At 38.7% G+C, this 12,682-nt stretch overlaps 1 protein-coding gene across 3 annotated transcripts in view; it reads right to left on the bottom strand.

Moving 5' to 3' along the window:
• LOC149155623 (uncharacterized) overlaps positions 1-12,682 on the bottom strand; it is a 328,425-nt gene that overhangs the window by 119,283 nt on the left and 196,460 nt on the right. The gene's annotated exons all lie outside the window — the stretch shown is intronic.

Raw genomic sequence — 12,682 nt, 5'->3', positions numbered from 1 at the left:
ACCTCACCGTGTTGCACCCATCATCACGATGTTGCATCTTATCATGCTTCATCAATCATGACAGTACCCATCATTGTATTGCATCATGTACCCTCATGTGCCATTGTTGCACCTTGCTTACCATACAGTTGTCCCAAGTGCTATTGCAACACCATGTCTTGCTGCTATCCCAATTGCTATTGCAGCACTATGTCTTGTTGTTGTCCCAATTCTTATTGTTGTCCATGTGCCTTTGCTGCCATGTCACAGCTGTCCCATGTATCTATATAGCACTATGTATCTTGTCGTCCCATATATCTTGATAGCACTATGTACCTTGTTGTACCATATATCTTGACAGCACCATGTACCTTGTTGTCCCATATATCTTGACAGCACTATGTGCCTTGTTGTCCCATATATTGGCACTGTTGTACTAGTTGCCTTGCTATCCCATGCATCTAACTATCAGTCCACAAACAACCCTCAATTCGCTGCATGCTACTGCTGATTTCTACCTACGGTTCTGTGCATGTACTTCACTAGTTAGGGCACACCAACAAGCCTTACGTATAGGGAGAATAACCATGTTTGCCTCGATTTACTTAGAGATGATTGCAGCTTAGTTAGGAGGTCCTTTTTCTCCCAATAGCTGTTGTAATAGTCCCTTATTGTGTCCCTATAAACAGAGATATACACCCCAATATCATGCATAAAACAATCATGAAACTCACCACTAGTCTGCAGCCATGGTAAGACTGCTCCAATGTGTCACCTCAAGCCATCCTTCTTGCCTCATGCAATGACTAAAAGTTGCAGCTCTTCATTGCTCCAAATTCGCACTATATTTCAAAACTTAGGATTGCATTAGGGCATCCAGCGTTAGGGCTGCTTTAGGTTTGCGTTAGGGCAGCCTTTAGGTCTGCGTTAGGGCAGCCTTCTATCTGCATCTAAGGCAACCTTCCATGTGTGTCTAGGGCATCCTTCCATTTGCATCTAGGGCAGCCTTCCATGTGTGTCTAGGGCAGCCTCTCTTCCTCCAACGTCTAGGGCTTCCACTCCTAGATTTCTCTTCCACTAAAACCAAAGATAAGTGGAGAGAAATCAAGATAGAAGTGTGTGTGAAATGACTCTCAAGTCATCTCCTTTTATACTAAAAGGTTGAGCACATGTGGGGTTTATTTGGTTGTTGGCCGACCTTGACGAATTGTCTTATAACACAAATAAATTCATAACTCCATGAATACTTATCGGAATCGAATGATCTTCAGATCAATCCTACACCTCTCGATGAGAGTGATCCAAGAAAAATATTAGCTGCCATAAACAAGATGACCCACATGGTTTGGCCCTAGTTGCCAATTTTAACAATCTAGGATATGTTAAAACTTAATATCAAAATTAAAATTTAACATTCTCCAAGAATTTTGCAAAAACTCTGACTTGGACAAGCCGAAGAAACAAATGTTAATGATCAACTTCAAGAGTCAACTACTTGTGGTGTGCGTGACGCGTCTCTGTGGATTGTGGATATGTGGATTATGTCTCCTGCAGACCAGCAAACAATCTTCTCAAGGCTTCTCCGCGGAGGAAACCTCCATTCTCCTGCGCATACACCAACTTCAAAGTCCCCTCAAACACCTACGAATGCTTGTCCTCTGAAACCAAATATTGTCGTTGTCGAATGCTCTTCCTCTGCCACTGCGAAGGGTGAACAAAATGAAAGCAAGGTCGATTAGGTTTTACTTTTAGACTTTTAGTATTTAGTTTTACAGTTTACCTTTAATTTCAGTAAAATTTTTAACTTTTAACTTTCAATGAATTTAATTTTTTTATTCAAATTTTTAATCCAAAATTGGTACACATAAACCTCAAAGAACATGGTTTTGGGATTCCAGGTAAGGTTCGGCATACCCTTCAAGACTTGCGAACCCAAAAAAAAATTATAGCGAACTTGGTTCTTATGAGTTCTTCTCAGAAGCACCCGTACCTAAATCCGGTACTTGGGGACAAGAATGCGGGATGAGTTCGAGAATCCCACCCCCGAGTTCGCGAACTCATGCAACATTGGAAAATCCTTACCTAGAAATGCAAACTAGCTTCCTTACCCTCCTCTTGAAGATGCCAACTCTACTAACAGTTACAAACCATCTCCAAAAGAGGTCCAACTCCAACTCCAAGCCTCCAAGATGACTACTCTAGCAAAAACTCAATACTCTCCATGCTCCCAACGAAACTCAAAAACTTGAAATGAGATGTGTGAGGCAAATGAGGGGGGTGTGACCTCCTTTTATTGGCTTTAAAAGGGTGTTTTTGGAGGGAAACAACCATTAGTTTCCCTCTAAACCACCTAAGAAGCTTCCAAAAACCGGCCACGTGGGTCCGCAATGGCTATGGCATTGAACCGGTCGGTTTGTCAAGGAACCAGCCAGTTTACCCATAAGCCGGTCGATTAGGTCCGGTTTTTGTGAAAATCCAACAAAATGGGAGCATAAATCCAATTTTGCGGCCGGTCCGGCTAGATTAACCAACGAACCGGTCAATTTGACTAGTTTCGAGTTTATGTCGGCAGATTTTTAAAACTATGGGTTTTTAAAACTATGGTTTGAGCTTGATGTTATTCATGCGCAGAGATTTATTGTTGTTGATTTTGGCTTTGGTATTGAAGCAGATTTAACCATTGACTAGAAGTCATGTTGCAGCTCGTTTTATATTTGTAATGAAGACAGTCTGATGCAGTCTGAAAATTTTGAAACATGGTCTGCTTCCCGAATAGGGTGGCAGGGTGGTGCAAGACAGAAGAGTAGAGTCTCCATCAAGTGGGAGCCTAAGAACACTTCAAGGCGATAGGGTGGTGCTAGGGCAAGTTGGAGCTTTCATAGGGCGTTGGAGCATTCTTCCAGTTGGAGCTAGTAAATCAAGTCAATGGAGTGTCCTTCCAGTTGGAGCTATTAAATCAAGCAGTTGAAAGTTCTTTCAGGTTGGAGCTTGTAAACCAGGGGGTTGGAGCCTCCTTTAGTTGATGCTAAAAATCGTTGTAGTTGCAGCTTCCTAATTGATGTAAACTTTTTAAGGCCTACATTAAGTAGCGTTCAATGGTTTTTCTCCCGAAAGAGTTTCCATCTAAAATCTCTTGTCCACTGTCTTGGATGTTGTACATTGTTAAATGGTGTTATTATCTGCTCATACGATGTGATGCTAACTTATGTTTTTCATCTAATGCTAATGATAATCAATGCTCTATAAAGTTAAAATTAACTAATTGACCTGAAATATTGATTCACCCCCATCCCTGTATTTCCAACACTACTCCCCTTTCTATAGTGAAGGACACTATTGAACATAAGGAAGTGTTCCCCTATAGGACTTGTTACCACTCAAACTAGTAGGGGTTCTAGGAGGGGATCCTATAGAGAAACTACTAGGTTAAGGGAAACAATGGAGTGATAGCCCATTGTCACCTCAACTAAGGCTCCTTGCTCTGTACGGACTTTCACAGATGGGAGGAGACCCGGTATAAGGTGAATCACTAGATGAATAGATCAATAAGAGGATATTGTGTGATTCCTATTTCTTGCTCGAGAAGCAAGGCGGTATGCTCTCTAGGAAGGGCTAAGAGGGTTGTCGAGGCTAGGGTTTGGGAATATATCTTGCAAAGATGATTCCTAGGCCTAGAAATCCTTATGGATAATTTGTCTTTATGTGACCTTTGTGGAATTTTAGTTGTAAAGTTGCACAACCACACAAGACCAAATGGACCCAGAATTAGGTCAAGGATGTGGAGTTGATCAACCAAGGAAGGGCTTGACCTAATTATGGAAGAGGAGGATCAAAGGAGGAATTTTCTTTTGAGAAATGAATGCAATGATCCAAATGACAACACTAGCCAAGGGAAACATAGGGCAACAAACAATCTTTGAGCTAAGGCTTGCTATATTCCAAGATCCCACGGTAAGAATTTCTTGAAACTTGGAGGGCCTTCGAGAAAACCCTAGCGCAGTTTTGAACAAGAGATTGAACTTTTTTTATGGCTACAATGGGAGAAAATTGATGCCATAGATGACCTATGGAGGCTAGGCCTAGAAAGAGAGAGAGGTGAGAGAAATATTCATTAAAGGTGACCACCTATGGAAGGATTAGTCCTTTGGGAGAGATGGAGTCAAGGAGAATTTACGGCATGGAAAAGATTTACCCAATCAAGGAGGCCTTTAAGCAACTTCACATTGCATTAAAGCATGAGAGCAACTACTCAAAGTCTTTATACTTCGATATGCAATAATTGATGGCTTATCAAGATGTATTTTAACAAAATATTCTCTAGACCCATTCATACATGGCCCATGCAATGATGCAATGGTATAAAAGATCAAAATTTCCACAATTTCACATATGAAAGCAGTAAATTTCATACTTGTATAGCGAAAATCCAACAACATTCATGTGACAAAGCAAATAACACGAATAAGCATGAAACAAAACGGTGAGATGTACATAAGAGTATATCCAATCATCCAATTATGCCAATAATGAAGCTCCAAGACAAGAGAAATAGATCCATCAAAATTCATCCATAACATCCAAACTCGTCCTCCAAAAGGGAATGTCTCTGTGGTGGCCCCAAGTGGTGTGAAGGACACAAGGACATCCTCATGGGTCTCCAGGTGGATTGAAAATGCCTGTAAACCATCTGTGAGGGCTAGAATGATGACATAAGCCCTCATTTGGACCTCGGAACATCTGCCAAGTCTATGGTGCAAGTGTTGACCCAAATGGGCACGGTGAACCAAGTGCATCATCCTCATCCAAAAAGGTGGAACATGAGCAATCAATGAGTGGTGTTGGGGATCCATGAAGTACACTCTGCTATGGTGGAGGCCCATGGCTTTTGACACTCGCCCTACAAGTGCCAAGGTGGCCCTCTAGAGTGCTAGGACCCTGTATAAGGAGACCACGCCCCAAATGGAGACCCACCTGCAATCTTGTATAAGATCCAATGTGTCCCCTTGCCTTCCAAAACAACAAATCATTAGAATAATCAAGTAAAAGAGCTTACAAGTCATGGAATCAATGGGGCACTTCATGGTGGCATACCCTTCCATAGCGGACTTTGGCATGTACAAGTGTCTCCAAGCTCAATGAGGGGATAATCAAGGACCCTAATAGGTGGTTTCAACCTTTAAAGAGGGTGACATACCCATGGTACATTCCTCAAGTGACAGGTGATGAATGATATAGTAAAGGAACGAAGTGGGGACCAGGGGAATCATTCAGACCACATGTCATGGTACAACAGTAGTTATAATAAGGAAAGCCCACACCTAGGTATATGAGTGTAGGATAGAGCAAATTGTGGTACATGAGTTACCTCGGCCTTTGTTTTTCCACCCTTCTTCATATGTCTTTTGCCATTGATTGATTTTTCTTTATAACTACTCAGAGCTCCAGGGGATGAGAGCATGTTGTGTAATATATAGCAGTGGATACCCTCTTAAGGAAGGACAGTTCATCGCCCACCAAAGGTTAGGACAATCATGGGTTCCTTAATGATGGAGGGGGTTCATCTAGGGCCCATACGAACCAAGGTGATGACATGGATAAGGGGTAGAGCTCATGTTTGGCCTTTTCCCACGTGATAAATTTTTCTATCCTGGTCATCTTTTGCATTTTGTGGTATATTTCCTATTCAAAGTGGCCAAATTATGCTTTTTCTTTTCTTTTTAGTTGCATCAACCTCTGAGCATTGTTCTAGGCCCAACCCAAGGTGTGGACAAGGGGAAGGGGAGGCTAACCCTTTGTGGACCCAATGGACACATCTGGACCTAGATGGGAAAAAAGATGAATGGGGATAAAATAAGTGGCAGGGAGTGATGTACATAGTGTTGGGAAGTGGGGCCACGCAACCAAAATTGAGATTTCTCATGGGGTGTCAACCCTAAAGCTAATGGTCAGTAAAGGAGATCCCAAGGGACTAAGACACAAGGCTAACCACAAACCGGATAATGGAGACGAGTACAAGCCTAGCCCACTCTTTCCTCCAAATCCCCCCACAATCCATGCACAAAAGTGCCCATGACAAGTAAGGAAAATTACTCAACTATACCAATGAAAAGCCATACCTTCGGGGTCGGGAGGCCCACCTTCAAACATACAATCATAACAAGTGTGTGAGGGACCACAAGGCTAGCTCAGGTGGAGGAAATAATGGCACATCGAGTTATCTGGTGGCTGCAAAGGGTTGTTGGTTGTCATCTGAGGCCCATCTAGGAGAAAAATTTCCTCCTATATACACTACCCACAAGTGATGGGTAATAGGACTTAGGGATCAAGTAACCCAAGGATATTAGGCTAAGTGCCCCTAAGAATCCTACAATATAGATCCACCAGATAAAGTTATAACAAGTTAGGGTTTAAGGTAGATGAAAGAATAAATTCTAGATTTCGTTTCAAGGGAGCTATGGATCAATATAAAGGCTAGTGTCAGTCTAAAGGGTCTCAAATATGTTTCTCGAACATAGCAAACCAAGAAACACTCAAGGTTACTATAAACTAGTGTTTTGAACCAAAAAATTGCAACAAAATAAATTGTAACAACAGAAAATTTAGTCGTAAAAAAAGTGAATAAACTATGACAAATTAAGGCTAAATTCAAGAGTAAACTAAGTACAAGGTCACAATAACTTTTTATGGTTAACATGGCACAAAACAACAAATATAACCTTGACATCAACCCTAGAAAATGGCTAAAATGCATGAAAATTTAAATTGTCTCTAATGCACTTTTACACAATGTCTCACCATAGGGCATACATCAATAGGTACTGAAAATATAAGATTTTGTTTGTAATTTAACCCTAACTTACCATTAAATGAAAAGAAAACAATTTTAATATTTTAAAGAATGCCACTTTAGGACATATGGATTCTACGATACAAAAATTCTAGGGTTTCTTAGGAGTGATTCTAAATCCAAACAAACTAGGATAAATAAATTTACTCCCCCTAGGGTTTGAGATTTGAGTTCCCAATTTTCTGAATGAGTAAATTAAAGAAAAATATATTTGTATTCCTCAAATTGTTAGAGGACAGACTAGTTCAACAAGGGGCAATAAAGAAAAATACCAAATAAACTAACTTAGCACGAGAACATTAATCCATTGGAACAAAATAAACTAACTTACATCACTATGCAACATCCAACATCCACCATAAGAACTCATGAAAAGAGATCACATCACATCACAAATCCTCCCAAGAAATTTACTCAACTACACCTCCATAGCACACAAGAGAGAGAAATCACTAATCAAGAATTGTTATGATTCAAGTGTGGCAATGAAACCAAGAGGTAAATCAACCCTTTATTTCTAGAAGAGAAACTAGGTTGATTTAGCCTCAAATTAGGCTAAAAGCCCTAAAAAAAATACTAAACCCATGAAACAAGGTAGATAGGTCATCAAACCGAACCCCAAAGATAGCCAAAATAAAGAAATAACATGGAAATCGGCCTCAATTAATCCATTTGTGTGAGTATAAAAGCCTCCAAGGCTGAGTAACATGACACATCCTTCACTCCCCTGCCCCCACCCCCCTAGGCACATATCACATGTTGGACATGAGACATGTGACACGTGTTTGACTTGTGTCCTATTCGTAGGACACGAGTTTGACTCATGTCAAACACAAGTCCTACTAGTATCTGCAAATTAATTTTTTGTCTCATTCTCATGTAATTCAGTCACAGGTTTGGAGCTCTCAAAGGTTTTGTAGCGCAGCTAAGTACGATGAAGCAATGTTAGAATAGATTCCAAGTGTTCGGAAGTCCCAATGCAATGTAATTGTGATAATATTAAATTCTCAAAGTTGCACGAAATGGGGAAACGGGTACGAGTTTCCGAAACGGGAAGCGATACGAAACGCGACCTCCCCAAATTTTGGAAACGGGGAAACGCGATATATATATATATATATATTAGCACATTTAAGAAATATGTGCAATCATAAAGCATATATGATACATTCTAATTTATTACATTATGATAAAACTGTCAATTGTCAATGCATAAACTATAAGTATCTAAATTTGCATCACATTTACTAATGAATAATCACATAATGAAAATAGAAATATCCAAAATCAGCCACGAGAAATTTCTAATTTCTTGTCTCGTGCTTGATTGGGAGTCTCCTCCTACATAGTCGAACAACCTTAATGCTCTTGATTAAATACAAGTTCCATACCCTAGTACCCTACATTCTCTTGATTATTGGGAGTCTCCCCTGCATAGAGGGCTTGGTTCTCTTGATTAAATACAAGTTCCATGCCCTAGTACATGATAAAATCCAATGGAAACATTGCAATCCCCCCAATCCTGAAATCCTGAAAAACAGATAAGTCTGCTGGATTTTGAGTGAGAACTAAAATTCTACTTTCTCCATATGAAATCCAATGAGGGCGAAACCACTCTCAAACATCCTGAGTCATTTCATGGTAATGTTAAAAATTTAAGTAAAAGGATGAAAATGAAAAATAAAGGAGAATATCACTTTTACTTTAAGAATTTAACATTACCATGAACTGCATATCAACACTAGGGCAAAAGTTCAATTTTATAACTTTAGACGAGCATCTGGAAGCAACTAGAAGTCACTAGGCTAACATAAGAATAGATTAGAAAACAAATGAAATAAAATAAAACACAATTAAATGCTGAAACGTGGGTCATACGGCCCTGAAACGCGTTTCAGGCCGTACTGGCCACGTTTCAGTTTCGTGAAACGTGGCAGTACGGCCTGAAACGCGTTTCAGGGCCGTACCAAACGCGTTTCAGCATTTCGTACCCGTTTTCGTACGGAAACGCCCTTCTGCCCCACGTTTCCTACAACATAGTAAATTCTTAAATTGTTAACATTACCATTAATTGTTTCAGAATGTTTGAAAGTAGTTCCAAAATCATTGGATTTCATATGGAGGAAGTAGAATTTTAGATCCCACTCAAACAAGATAAGATAATTTTATTAATGTCCAACAAATGACTACAAAAGTAGTCATATGTGACTAGAGGATACATTGTACAATGTGGGAGTGCAAATGCCACCCCTAGAAAATCTAAATCGATTATATATATATATATATCTAAGTTGCAGGAAACGTGGCCCTAGGGGGCGTTTCGCCAGGGGAAACGAAACGAAACGCGTTTCCCCGTACCGTACAGCCTGGAAACGCGTTTCCGGCCGTACGGCCACGTTTCCCGAAACGGAAACGTGGCCGTACGACCGGAAACGCGTTTCCAGGCCGTACGGGCCACGTTTCCCCCAAAAAAACATTTGTTTTTTAATTTTTTTTCTAATGTAGATCTCTTACATTTGTTTGCCCTAGTGTTGATATGCAGTTCATGGTAATGTTAAATTCTTAAAGTAAAAGTGATATTCTCCTTTATTTTTCATTTTCATCCTTTTACTTAAATTTTTAACATTACCATGAAATGACTCAGGATGTTTGAGAGTGGTTTCGCCGTCATTGGATTTCATATGGAGAAAGTAGAATTTTAGATCTTACTCAAAATCCAGCAGACTTATCTGTTTTTCAGGATTTCAGGATTGGGGGGATTTCAATGTTTCCATTGGATTTTATCATGTACTAGGGTATGGAACTTGTATTTAATCGAGAGAACAAAGCCCTCTATGCAGGGGAGACTCCCAATAATCAAGAGAATGTAGGGTACTAGGGTATGAAACTTGTATTTAATCAAGAGCACTAAGGTCATTCGACTATGTAGGAGGAGACTCCCAATCAACCACGAGACAAAAAATTAGAAATTTCTCGTGGCTGATTTTGGATATTTCTATTTTCATTATGTGATTATTCATGAGTAAATGTGATGTAAATTTAGATACTTATAGTCTATGCATTGACAATTGACAATTTTATCATAATGTAATAAATTAGAATGTATCATATATGCTTTATGATTGCACATATTTCTTAAATTCCTAATATATATATATATATATATATATATATATATATATATATATATATATATTCGCGTTTCCCCGTTTCCAAAATTTGGGGAGATCGCGTTTCGTATCGCTTCCCGTTTTGGAAACTCGTACCCGTTTCCCCGTTTCGTGCAACCTTGATATATATATATATATGCAAAATGAGGTGATGAAAAATAAAAATAATAAGACATCCTCATGAACATGAACATGTATAAAACCATATCAACAACCTAGTGAAGAGCCCATGGAGAGAGAGAGAGAGTTGAACATGAGGTCCATGATGTCAAGAATGCTAGATTCTAATAATCGACAGCGAGGTGGGCGATCGTGGTGTTGGCTCACTGTCTAAGTCCTCTTGAGCTATCTAGGAATCTCGTTGCACGATCTTGGGGAGCAGGAAGGAGCGAGGCATACTCCTAACATCCAAGACCGAAAGAAAAAAGCTCTAAATAAGCCTCTAGTTGCTCCACTACCACTAGAAAAGAATCTGTCGAGGGGGGTGAATTACTTTAGATCTGCATATAATTGATCACTCTAGTGTTTTGGGCATGCATAGACTGAAGTTTTATTCAACACCTTCGAACTGGTCTCGAGGATATCAGTCAGTCTCCTCCAATGGGGGGTTACGGGAGATCTAATGTCTCACTACTCTAATTTCTGAAATATAATGGAACTCAACTCATCGCTTATTGCTTCGATCAGTTGGATCAACCTAAAAGTATGATGTGATCATCCAAGTCACCCCCACGTGATGTGGCATATGTAGCAGACTTAACAGTTTTCAGGATTGCAATGTTTCCATTCAATTTTGTCAAGTATGAGGGTATGGAACAAGAATTTAATGAAGAGCACCAAGCTCTCTATAGCAAAGGGCAATAAGCAACTGTGTAAAACAGATGTAAATATATAAATTTTATTTATTATTGAATGAATGATTGATTGATGATTACATGTCTTCATGACAGTGTGCCTAAATAAGCATTGACTAGTCACAAACGTTAGAATGGTCATGTCAAATGATTTTTCCCTTTATAACTAATAGTTTTTTATTAATGTTTATTTATTAATTATTTATTTATTTTATTATTGTTTAATATTGTTTTCATTATTTATTCAATTTATTTATTCATAACATTGCCCCTCCCTTAGAAATGATGTGTACTCGAACTAGGGGTAGTGATGGATATTGTTGTCGGAATTTTTTTGTTTCCCATCAAGAATCTTCTTCTGGAATCTTTTTCCATTTAAGGAGGTATTCCTTAATAGTTTTGGAACATAATACTTCCTCTTTGGTAGCAAGAATGTCTTCTAGTTCTCAAGTGATTCTTCCTTTGTCATCAACTTCGGGATTCTCTATTTGAGTTGATTGATTCCCCCTAACACTTTTTAAGACATGATACATGGAACCTATTATGGATATGAGAGTTATCTGGTGATTTCAATCCATAAGCCACTTCACTGATTTTTTTGATCATTTGGAAAGGTTCATAAAAGTTCAGAGCCAACTTGTTCTTTTCTTGTTGCTTCAAAGATAATTGCTTATAGGGTTGTAATCTTACAAAGACCCAACCGCCTTCTTCAAATTCTCTTTCTGAACGATGTTGATTTGCTTATTGTTGCATCCGATTGCTTGTTGTTGTTAAATTTTCTTTCAATATTTTAATGATTTTTTCATTTTACTCCAACTAATTCTTCATTGCATGAACCTTAGAGTCAATTAATGCAAATTCCTTCCATTTTGGAGGCTCATAAGCATACAAGGCTTGAAAATGGGTCATTTTAGTTGATGTATGGTAGGTGGAATTGTACCACCATTTGGCTAGATGTAACCATTGAGACCATTTATTTTGCTTATATGTTACAAAACAACAAAGATATGTTTCCAAACATTTATTAACTATTTATGTCTATCCATTTATTTGTTGATGATAAGTTGAATTCAAGTTAAGGGATATTCCAACCTGGTTACAAAAATCCTTCAAGAAATTCCCTTTAAATTTTACGTCTGCATCACTAAAAATGACCTTAGGGAGGCCATGTAATTTATAGATGTTTTTGCAGAAAACTTTTACAATTTTGTTTGTTGAATCTGTCTTCTTGACGCCATGAAATATTTATATTTGGTTAGTCTATCAACCACAACAAATATTTGTCCTTTCCATCAGACATAGGCAACCCTTTGATGAAATCTATCAAAATTTCCTCCCACTTTTGATTTGAGATATGTAAGGGGTGAAGTAATCTTGGATCTGAGTTTGTTCCATAATATCATCTTCCTATAACCAGAGTATCAAACATCCTTTTTGTCTCTTTCTCAGAAACATTAGGGATCAGATGATCCTTTATCGCATCCAAAATCATCCACTTGGCCTTCACTTTCTTCTTATTGTGAGCTACTAATTGTTGTAGATTTGTGGGTGAAGTTACAATGTCCTTGACAATATCCCAAAGAACATTCTCTTTTAGCAAAACTGTAACCCTTGCCTTTCATGATAAGCAATCCAAGGCACCATCCAATCTGTCCACAACCTTCAGGCTAGTTGATGTCATCTCTAAGATCCATTGCACAAACTTCTAAATCAGAAAATAAAACTTCAAAATTCTCTTACTACTAGCCCTTCTTCCCTGTGATACAATTACTATTGGAAACCCCTAAGAACCCCAATTAGATATCAAGCTCTAAAACCATGTGAAAATTTCA

The sequence above is a fragment of the Pinus tabuliformis genome, chromosome 9 (assembly GCF_031772625.1).
Source record: "Pinus tabuliformis cultivar Carrire ecotype Pingquan chromosome 9, CPIR1, whole genome shotgun sequence".
NCBI classification, from domain to species: Eukaryota; Viridiplantae; Streptophyta; class Pinopsida; order Pinales; family Pinaceae; genus Pinus; species Pinus tabuliformis.
This window is presented reverse-complemented; position numbering and strand designations above follow the sequence as displayed.